Source organism: Macrobrachium rosenbergii, chromosome 4 (genome assembly GCF_040412425.1).
Source record: "Macrobrachium rosenbergii isolate ZJJX-2024 chromosome 4, ASM4041242v1, whole genome shotgun sequence".
In the NCBI taxonomy this organism is placed as follows: domain Eukaryota; kingdom Metazoa; phylum Arthropoda; class Malacostraca; order Decapoda; family Palaemonidae; genus Macrobrachium; species Macrobrachium rosenbergii.
The window spans coordinates 4,547,501-4,559,224 of NC_089744.1; the positions used below are offsets into that span (position 1 = coordinate 4,547,501).

General features: G+C 35.8%; 1 protein-coding gene across 2 annotated transcripts in view; it reads right to left on the reverse strand.

The window, feature by feature from the left end:
• aop (anterior open) overlaps positions 1–11,057 on the reverse strand; it is an 89,990-nt gene extending 78,933 nt beyond the window's left edge. Inside the window, exon 1 of one of the 2 annotated variants that reach the window (XM_067089409.1) lies at positions 10,950–11,057. The gene's annotated coding sequence lies outside the window, so the exon portion shown is untranslated. Of the gene's footprint in view, positions 1–10,824 lie in introns of both variants that reach the window. The other variant, XM_067089389.1, reaches the window with a different exon arrangement.
• Positions 11,058–11,724: the final 667 nt, after the last annotated feature.

The window sequence follows — 11,724 nt, forward strand, 5'->3', positions numbered from 1 at the left end:
TTTCTCATAAACAAAAGTTAAAGTAGAATGTTAAAATTCATTTTATTATTATAAGCATATAGATTAAGAATAACCTCGGGTCAGGAGGGAGCGACACGAAAAAAAAAATAATGAATCGTTTACAAAATAAACCTGGAATTTCGAATTCTTAATAACAAAGTTTGTAAAAATGCTTAGAAAAAAAGTAGAATTTCCTGACAACGAAAACAGACTTTGAAAAGAAACTCAATTTCTCCCTTTTATTTTTCTACTCTGATTTCATCCAAAAATCTAATTTAAAAAAAAAATTATCAAAGAAATCTTCATGGAAAAATTTTGGAATAGAAATTCTGGACCAGGAATTTCATATTCATTAACCTAAATTTCAAAAGAACTGTTCTCTAAGCCCTGAAAAAATCCGACGCACGTGTTCATGAGATGAGAAATAAAGTATTGCAGAAAGTTAATGAAGTAATAAAACCACAGATATCCTGTTTCATTATCCGGGTATCCAAAAGGAGAATCCTGTTCTCGACGAAGGATTCTGGATATCCTAAACATCAAGGGATAGATAAATAGAAATCTGGATGGAAAGTTCTATTCTATTTTCAGAAAAAAAGGAGCGAAGCAGCAGTGCTTAGAGAGAGAGAGAGAGAGAGAGAGAGAGAGGAGGATGAGCAGGCAGGTGAGAAGGATATAATGTGGTAAGTAGGAGGAAGAGGAATCTACAAGTGCGTCATCTCTTGACGTCAGTATCCCTAAGGCAACGGGCCCTTTTCCCTTCCCCTCGGCATCAGCGACGCCCTTTCCGCGATGCCCTCCCACTTTCCCCACCTTTCCGCAACGCCAGTGCCTTATATAAGGCATCTGATGAACTTATTTTCCATCCGTCCCTCCAACCAAACCGCGTCATGATCCCCCGCCACCCCGCCCCGAAAAAAAAAAAAAAACAACTTTCCTTTCGGAATCGTCTTCCTTGTCCGGGTTCAGATTTTGTCCCGTCTGATTTCGTTTCCTACTTCGGTGTTCCTCGTCCAAAGGCTGATTAATATTTTCCTGTTTATACATTCCCTTCTCTCGCTATTTCCTACGCCGGTTCTCGGGAGTGCCTTGGGCTCGGGAAACAGATAATAATAATAATAATAATAATAATAATAATAATAATAATAATAATAATAATCATCCATAAAAATCTCATAATACCTTGGGTCACTAAAATGGTAAAGGAATCTACAGTGGTGTAATTGTAAATATGTATATGTTTACACTTATACCACTGTGGATTTCTTCACCAATAATAATAATAAGAATAATAATAATAATAATAATAATAATAATAATAATGATAACATTTGCGACAAATTATTCATCTTTCTTGATTTAGGTTTTGATATGCATATCCCAATCAAAGCTGCGCATGCGCCATGCTACTTGTAACTCGAAACGTAATCAGTAATGGGAACTGTTCGACGAGGTCTCTTGCGCAGAGGAGACAAATTAATGAAGAAATATCATTTTACTTTCCTTAGCGCAGTTTTGACAAATTCTTTTTTTCTTTGTTGTGAGGGAAATTTGGCAAATTCTTTTTGAAAACTGAATATACATAAAGTTTCCAGCCGCAATACATATACCGTTGGATATATAAAAATTTCCTGAAATTTACGACAAACTTTGACATTCACATTTTCAGTAATTTTTGTTTTTATTGAAATAAGCAGGGCTGACCTATTGCAGAACTGTGTTAAACATCAGGTGTTGGGAATTGATTTTTGACAGCTTTGTTAAAAAGGGAGACTTGTTCCCAGGAGAAATTAGGACACAATTCGACTCGATAAAGTGTGACCAGGCAAAGATGGCAATAGGAAAATCAGCGGGATTAGTGATTAGGAATGAACGCCGTTTATGTACAATATTGCATTATAATTGTAACTCGTTTGGCACCAGCAACTCAGGTTACAAAAACAAAAGTATATTTTAGTATAAGTGATATATATCACATGCAATAGGACACGCACATATATATGTAAATATATATATTGACAATTCAAGAGTGACATCTTTTCAAGAACCCTAACCACAGGTAATGAGATTAGAGAAGGAAAACTGAAAGATATTTAGTTTAAAATTTCTCTCTCTCTCTCTCTATATATATATATATATGCATGTATATACAGTATATATATATATATATATATATATATATATATATATATATATATATACAGTATATACAGTATATATATAACATTGACGGCCGAATGGTTCAGTCGACCTTCTATCGTTTTATCAAACCAAAGGTCTAGGTTCGAATCCTTGCCGGGAGTAGGAGCAATTAGCAGCTGTAATTCACCTAGGGTGTAAGTTACTACAGAAGTATAATGAATTTGATGTTGAGTGACATTTTGGGCTTAGTCGTGGATGTAAAAGTGACTAAGAGAAGAAACTTTATAAAAATATATATGTACATATACATGTATTTATATATATATATATATATATATATATATATATATATATATATATATATATATATATATATATATATATATATATATATATATATATATATATATGATACACAGACACATATATATGCCTTTTCTTTCCTCTTAGAGTGGGTGGCCCCAGATATATTTGTTATATACATATACACACACACACACACACACACATGTATATATACATATATATATATATATATATATATATATATATAAATATAATGCCTTTTCTTTCCTCTTAGAGTGGGTGGGTGGCACCAAATATATTTATTATGCACACATAAATATATATATATATATATATATATATATATATATATATATATATATATATATATATATATATATATATATATATATATATGCCTTTTCTTTTTCCTTAGAGCGGCTGGCATAAGATATATTTGTTACATATACATACATATGCATATATATATATATATATATATATATATATATATATATATATATATATATATATATTTATTTATTTATAATGTTTATCTACGCCTTTTCTTTCCCCCTTAGAGTGGGTGGCACCAGACTGAGCTAACCCTCAGGTTTTTAGCAAATACTTTTGGGATGGAGTTGCTGCGTCCTATCCATTTTTAATCCTGGATACTACCAACGCAGTCGGGTGACCATCAGATACACAATTCAAGTCACCATTGGACCCATTTGCTCTAAACGGAGTGTTCCTACAGCTTTTACCTAAGATTGAACCTGTCTGGGTAGGCGAGAATGCTACCCGTTACACCACGAAATCCAGTATACGTTACAAGGACATGTTGGCGTGCGTGTATGGGAGTGCAAGCCTTAGATTCGCATCGAAATAAAGATCTTAATTCAAATATATAAAAGAAGCGTCATTGCTGACATGACGAACGGGACAGGCTAACGACCGCGGATACCTCCTCAACTACCTGTACGTTTACCTGGAATTGGAAATGCGTCATCACTCACCTTGACTCCGGGAGACATCAAGGGAAGGGGAAATGATTGCCCTTAAGGGCATCCTCTCATGGGTGAAAAAATAAATTCTTCCCCGTAGGAAATAGGACAATGAGAAGAACGAGGAAGAGAGGATGAAAAAGAGAGGAGGCAAAGGGATGCGACTGGAGGGAAATGAAGCAGAGTGAAGGAGAGTGGCGAAGACTGTAAGAAAGGGTCGAAAGGCAAGAAAAGAACACGAATAAAAAGGGTTAGAAGGCACAGACAGATAAGTGCAAATAAGAATGAAGAAAAGAGATAAACAGCAGAGATAGAAAGAACTTGAAGGAGAGAAAGTCAAGAAGAGAGAGAGAGAGAGAGAGAGAGAGATAAGCGACCACAAAAGACGAAGAAACTAACGTGGCAGAAAATGAGAGAGTATATCACCAGTGAAAGAGATGTCAACAATGATGAAACGTATAATGTTATTTATTCTCTATAATCTTTGTTATTTCTCTCGGAAAAGAAGAATTGTTGATGGTTTGATGCAAAAGTCTCCTGTTGTGCAATATCACAATAATTATCACTGTTTATTAGTATGATGGCGATGCTGATTAATGTAGAGAGTGATTAGAATATTACTCTTATAGATCAATGAGGTTTCGGTAATCAGTTAATCATATGTTAATAATTATTACCATTGTTATTGTTCTAGTGCTTCTTTTATTCATTAGTTTTTACTAGTTCGTATCAAAGCGTCTTCTGCTGGTACTCTCAGCACTTCTGAGAACCTCAGCTGCGTTTACCATTTTATTTTACTTTGTTTCATTTGACTTCATTCTGGTTCTTTTGCTAAAGCCTCCGCTTAATCCTCAGCTTTCTGGCGTCCCTGGGGCTGCTCAAGGTACTACTTCTTTGTCTCTGATATATCGGCTTGTATTCAAGCTCAGATCATTCAAAATAGACATGAAATAGATATGAAATAACATTATCATTTTGGTTTCATATTCTTCTGGGTAAATCAGAACGGTTGAATTATCTGGGAGCCAGGTACATGCAATGCTATGCACAGAACGGGGATGTGATGTATATGCACACACGTCTATATATATATATATATATATATATATATATATATATATATATATATATATATATATATATATATATATATATATATATATAGAGAGAGAGAGAGAGAGAGAGAGAGAGAGAGAGAGAGAGAGAATCGTGGAAACTACCGCACTAATCTAAGAACCTTTGGCTGTAGGATAAGTAACGACATAAAATTCCACATGAAAAAATGCAGTGAAAACGCCTCTTAATTAACACCTGACTTCGACTACCGGTAGGAGCAAATGCAGATATATCACTACGATAATAAAAGAACAAACATTCATACGACACTACCCTAAAAGACCACGAACTTCCAGAACAAACCCTCTCAAAATAAAATATATAATTGTTAAAAGAAATAAAAGAAAATGCGCTCTAATAAAAATGAGCAAAGGTGAGTTTACAGAGAAATAAACGTTATCACAAGAGCTCAGCAAAGAAGTAAGAGAAGCTGAAGCAATGGCCCATGGCGCTATAAGGAAACGCGATGTCCTCTTCTCCAACTTGTGAGTATTGCCATCAATACAACTGCCATGAAGACCACTCCGCGTTCCGCTCAGGTATCCTCGACTAAGTCAGTCTCTGGAATTGCCTCCAGGAGCGTATGCAAGCCTTTATTTATTCATTTTTTGAAGAACTACGCTTTTTACATAATGTTTCCATAAACAGTTGCTGGAATATGTGACACAATCGGAAAAGAAATAACAAGATAGAAAAAAAATTGTAGGTAGAGACTTTAGAAATCTATCTCGGGTTTGCGTCACAGCAACAGAATAATAATAGGGACGGATTTTCGTAAAAATAGCCCGACGAAGCGCTCTCACAACACTTAAATATCAGGATATTAACACTGCAGAAGAACCGAGCAACAGGTAAGGAGAACTGCTCAGAACGGCCTCGCAGATGATTCCTTGTGTACGCTAAGAAAAATTTTTTATATCGTGGGAATCTCTAGGGGAAAGTTTTAAAATGTTATATATCGACGTTGAAGGTTTTCTTAACAATTTTCTACAGCAGTTACAGATATCTATATTTTATATAAGGATCCCCAGATTTGATGTTCCAAGCTTCAAGCAAGATTGCTTCTTGTTCAGTCGGTAACACTGGACATGTGGTGTTCGTTATTTTTATTTCCGCTATGTTTATGTACAGCTAATAGGGACATTTATAAACATTCTGTATTTGCTGAGTATTACTAAGTCAAACACAGCTCTTTATTATTATTATTTTATTATTATTATTATTATTATTATATTATTATTATTATTATTATTATTAGTCAAGCTGCTATCCTAACTGGAAAAGCAAAATCTTATCCCATAGTCCCTGTCGGGAAAGCAATCCACTATAAAAAAAAAAAAAAAAAAAAACAGAATTAGAGGGTAAATAAAAAAAAAATAAACCATGACAAACGGGTAAAAAAAAAAATGAAAGCACGAAATAAGACTCACGTGAGGCTGTTCGGTGAAAGAGTATTTACGCCCAGTCTGAAATGCTGAAGTTCCAACGAGGCAGGATAACGCCTGGGAACACATTCACAACGCATGCTCTCACTGCCCAACAGATACATCAGCGACACGTACACAGTAAATCTTTTGCCTAGATAACACTTCAAAACACATGTTTTTGATGACCCACATATGCTGGCGTCAGTAGTTAATGGATGTTAGGATTATGAACTGTACGGTGGGCATTATTATACATTTCTTAAGACTCAATTAACGATGTGACGATTTGTGACCCATGCTAATTCAGTCTGAAGGTAAATAACTCATGTCAATGACTATTTTTTTTTAAACAGATGACAAGGGGAGACTTATTATCCAAGGGGACCAAGCTGAGTCACATTGGAACAGGTGTAACAGCGTCCTGACAAGGTAACCTGCTCTCTCTCTCACAGCTACTATGCTGAAATCACAAAAGCTATTTTCTCTGATCATTCAGACCAAGCCATTCATTGTTAAAGTGATAGATAGCCAATTTTTTTTTTTTTATCTGGAGGAAGGTAGAGTGTTATCAGTTAAGAGATAAATAATAATTTTTGAGCCAGCCCACAGTTTTATAATTGGATGAAATGACCTATGACTGGTACAGGCCGGTGTGACTTTGTGCAATTACCATTGTTGTGGAAAAGGATGGCAGACCTTCAAGAAAACCTAACAAAACTCTGAAGATCTCAGGAAGCTGCTATCAACCAGGGAGAGAAATAACGGTCCCAACGATGGGCGTTAAACTGGGTATTAGAAATCGTCATAAAAATGATAAGATTCATCGCACAAATTAAAAGATGTCAGGAGTTTGAGTTGAAACATGGTTATTTTAATTCATATCCTAAAATCCAATTAACAATGTGACATTTTATAATACGTTAATTCAGCCAGAAGGTAAACAAATAATTTGTTTATTTTTTTAATAGATGACACTGCACCGACAGGGGAGGCTTGTTAACCAAGTGCTCAAGGATAAATCGTATTGAAACAGGTGCGTTTCATCCTGACAAGGTGACCTGTGCTCCCTCTCTCTCTCTCTCTCTCTCTCTCTCTCTCTCTCTCTCTCTCTCTCTCTCTCTCTCTCTCAATCCCTCTCTCTATCTGCCTGCCTTTTATAGTTACGATAACTTAATTACAAAATCTATTTCATCTGATCAATGTTAAAGTGATGGGTAGACAACTGTTTATTTGGAGGGAAGTAAAAAAAAAAAAAATAAATAAAAGAAAAACTGGAACAATACGCTCAATTGTACAGTTGTTCTCTCTTTACCATTAACTAACTTCTCCGTTATCTCTTTTTTATCGTAACCTATTTCCTCTTGTGTTATGTTGCTCAACTGTCACAGAACAGTCGGCCAGTGTGTGGAAAGTTAAGTATACCTTAGTTTTACCAGACCACTGAGCTGATTAACAGCTCTCCTAGGGCTGGCCCGAAGGATTAGACTTATTTAACGTGGCTAAGAACCAATTGGTTACTTAGCAACGGGACCTACAGCTTATTGTGGAATCCGAACCACATTATAGCGAGAAACGAATTTCTATCACCAGAAATAAATTCCTCCAACTCTTCATTAGCCGGCCGGAGAGTCGAACTCGGGCCTAGCGAGTGCTAGGCCACAACTCTAACGACTAGTCCAACAAAGAGCTGCCAAAAATGATGAGATGTGGAGAGAGAAGAAGCAGAGAAAAATAATGCAGACGAAATGGACACACACCAAATAAAGATAACTCAAAGCATATATAAATTTATTCTTGCGCAACAGCAACTGAGTCATTCATTAATTGCTATTTGTTGAGTCAAGGGGTTGCTCACGTTGCAAAATGAGCGTGCTACCATAGCCACGAGGCCACACACACACACACACACACAGAGAGAGAGAGAGAGAGAGAGAGAGAGAGAGAGAGAGAGAGAGAGAGAGAGAGAAGGACGTTGGACAAAAGAAAGACGTCAATATAGGAAGCTGAGACGGGAAATGAAGTTTCTAAGGAGGATGTGTACCAGGAGGGGACGGAGAGAATGTTGAGAAGACCTGGAAAACGAGTCCAAATATACAGTAAGTCCAGAGCAGGAAAAATAAACATCGGATTTTTTTGCTGTGAAAACGTAGAAACACGGAAACGTGGAGAGAGAGAAGAGAGAGAGAGAGAGAGAGAGAGAGAGAGAGAGAGAGAGAGAGAGAGAGAGGAGGGCGCTCACTTCCGTAAGAATTAACCGCACAACCAGTATAAAATGAAATATAAAATACACGGCACCTGTTGATAGATGGAAAACGAAGAAATTGGAAATGATGCAGTCACGAACAGGCAGCTAATAAAGTTATACAATTATGGGTTATTAGACAATTACATTAGATAATTAGTATCCTGAAAAAAAAACCTCAATTCTAATTGTACACACGTAAAAAAAGGTCAAGGTTACATTACTGGCGACGCAGTTTTTGAATCATTACCAACACAAAGCAACAAAACTAGAAAGTCACTGCAACATTTTTATAAAAGAATTTACCAAGATAAAACAATTTACTGGTGGGTTAGTGAAACAAGTTTGTAGGTCACGTTTTGAAAGATCAAACATTTGGCACCATTAAGGCAATAGGAGATGTAATGCGTATTGTTGTGGCGATTCGTCGAAATTGTCAACATTATTAAAGGTAAAACTAGGATATAATAAGAAATGAGGATGAACATATGAAAAGTAGTCGCATTACAACACATTAATAATAATAATAATAATAATAAATAATAATAATAATAATAATAATAATAATAATAATAATTTGTTACATCTGCCTCCTCATTGACAAAAACATTTTGTAATATATTCTTCAGCTGCAAAAAGAACACTTGTTATACGCTCCAGGCCATAAAAATCATATGATTTCAGAATATTAATCAACACGGCTACAACTGATGTGTTTACTTTTGTCCTAGTCACAACAATCCGGTTTCCCCTATTTATTATTGTTTAACTTTGACAGACATTCAATTTGAAGAGGGAGAATTTTGGACTAGAAAGGTAGATTTCAGGCAAAACTTCAGGTATGTGGTATATCACCAATGTCTGAGTAACTTGCTCTGGGAAAAAGAGCAAAACGCAAAATATATTTTGTCCCTATTATCTACAATGTAAAATGGTAAGCATCGCAGTTCCTTCAAGCGTGAGGAATTAAACGCCATGCAAGGTTTTCATTGAGCTTTGAAAATTACAGTAAATAACTCTCATAGTTTACGGGGAAATTAAGAGACTTCCAGTTAATCGTAGTATAATATCGGTAAATCTAAAATCATGGGTTTTATTGAAGAGATCGTTATGAAAATAGCGCGTTAAAACCGGTTTAAAGGAGGACGGAAACCACCGAGGGTCAACAGGTGACAGTTGGAGATGTCTGTATACTGTTACGGGGTAAGCTTCAAACCATAGTCAATAGTCAATGTGAGTGGCAATCTCTCTGCCGAGCGTGTGACCTCAAGCGGCCATATTGAAACTCCGAGCCCAGCATAAAGTTCTGTACTCTAGGACGACACACTAATAGGCAGTATAATTTCTTTTTTCCCCTTCTAGTTTCATTATTATAAGACTATTTTAGATTATTACAGGTAAAGCAATCATCACTGTAAAATCTATTTTCGAGATATTATTTTGTGAGGTCTGTTGCAACTGAAGCAGAGAATTTTGCATTCTGATCTATATATATACCTCAAATATTGGAAAGCCAAATGCAATTTGATCAGAAAGTTGATTTCCCTTATTAAGCAGTCAGTAATCTATATACATACAAATAAATATACATTCCCTTTAACAGTATGCTCAGAGTCTTATAAGCAACCAGACGACAGAAAAGGATAGCAAAGTAATCTTTTCTATTTTAAGGCTTTGGAACGATACACAATAGGAATTTAAGTAATAACCACCAAGAGAAACCAATTTTGACTTATTTGGAATAAGATTGAATCAATTGTCTAGTGTTTCCTTGAACAAGATTCTTTTCCCTGTGGTTATTAATCTTAAAGGCTACTTTTTTCTTAGCACGATGATTCGACAACTTTTACCAAAAAGAAATTATTTTTTTATATAAGAAATTCATTTGTACTCAGAATAATTTTAAACGATATAACATTTTACCAAGTATGTTGAGGGAATAGCTGTGACCTAGGCTACCAAAACTCCATCTTCCAGCTGTTGCCAATCTATGAAACATACCGTTTGATGAAACATAAACTGAACCTGGATTTGATACACATATCAGAAATAAAACTATTTTTATTTTGAACCAAGTAACAGAAGTTATTTTCTGTGGTTTGTTTACGTTGTCCTGAAATACTCTCACGAAGTGTGACGTTTTGGAATTGTGTCGAGAAACCGCCATTGGTAAAACGCATTTAAAAAAAACTAACGCAGCTTTTACATGTCTAGAATTGAAAAACAGTTATCATATACAATGTCCTACAGGCCTACCTACCGCAAAGACTTCTTAATGACTAACAAAATACAGTAGGTGTCCTTATGCATCACCGTAACAGGTTTAAAAGATGAGCTTTCTTGACACACCCAGTAACCTATAGGCCTACTTTCGACTAAGCACATTTAAATCGAGCAAGATCTTTTTTGCTTTATGTTATATGACATACGCAAGGTTATTGATGTTTTCAGTTCAAAACTGGAATCGCCACTGCATTACTGTGCCACAATAATGTGGCGAAAAGGTGAGGCATGTTAGCAGAGACAACGTACCTACAACTACGGAGAGGTCACGAGTATGTAACTAGCACAAAATCATGGGCAAATAAAGTTTAGTATCTTTGCTTACCTGTGAAATGTTATTCCATTTTTTCTTGAAGAATTCCTGTGTCCATTTCTGATCATGCAGTCTACACAACGTACCATTATGACGATAATGAAAGAAAAAACACGCAGAACACACTAGGCACTTACTCAATTTTCCGCGGTTCCCGGTTGCTGAAGCAGCTCCGCCCTGGTGGTGGCAGACCAAACTACGTTCGGGAACCACAGAAGTCAATTGGAAGCATATCGTACCTACCATATTTTTTGTTTTTGTTTTTCGTTCATTACCTTCATTGTGGCACGTTGTGCAGCTTATTACCGCAGCAATGGGCGCCGAAATTCGTCAAGAGAAAATTGAATAACATTTCACAAGTAAGTGAAGCATACTGAATTTTATTTACCCATGATTTTGTGCTAGTCCGTTCATGTCTTGTTGCCAGTAGATGTACTGTGTCGGGCTGCGGGCAACGTTTCATATATTTTCAAAATACTGTTGGGGCACATACGTGCAATGGCCATTTCAATTTTGGAATCACTGATCGTATATATGTCATACAATATAGAGTAAAAAAAAAGATCTTACTCATATTAAAACTGCTTAGCAGCAAGTAGGCTATAGGTTACTGGTTGTGTCTACAAGCCTCGTCTTTTAAGTTTGTTACCGGGTTTTATTTTGTCAGACATTAAGAACTCTTTGCAGTAGGTAGGCTTGTAGGATACTGTCTGTGATATCAGCTTTTCAAGTTTAGACGTGTAAAAGCAGCGTTAGCGTTGTTGAACAAAGATGCATGTTACTCAACGTGGCTTCACGAAATTCCAAGTCACATTTGGTTAGAATATTTCAGGACGATGTAAACAAACCATAGAAAACAACTCGGTTACTCGATTCAGAGTGGAAATAGTTGTATTCTTTTAATGTGTAACC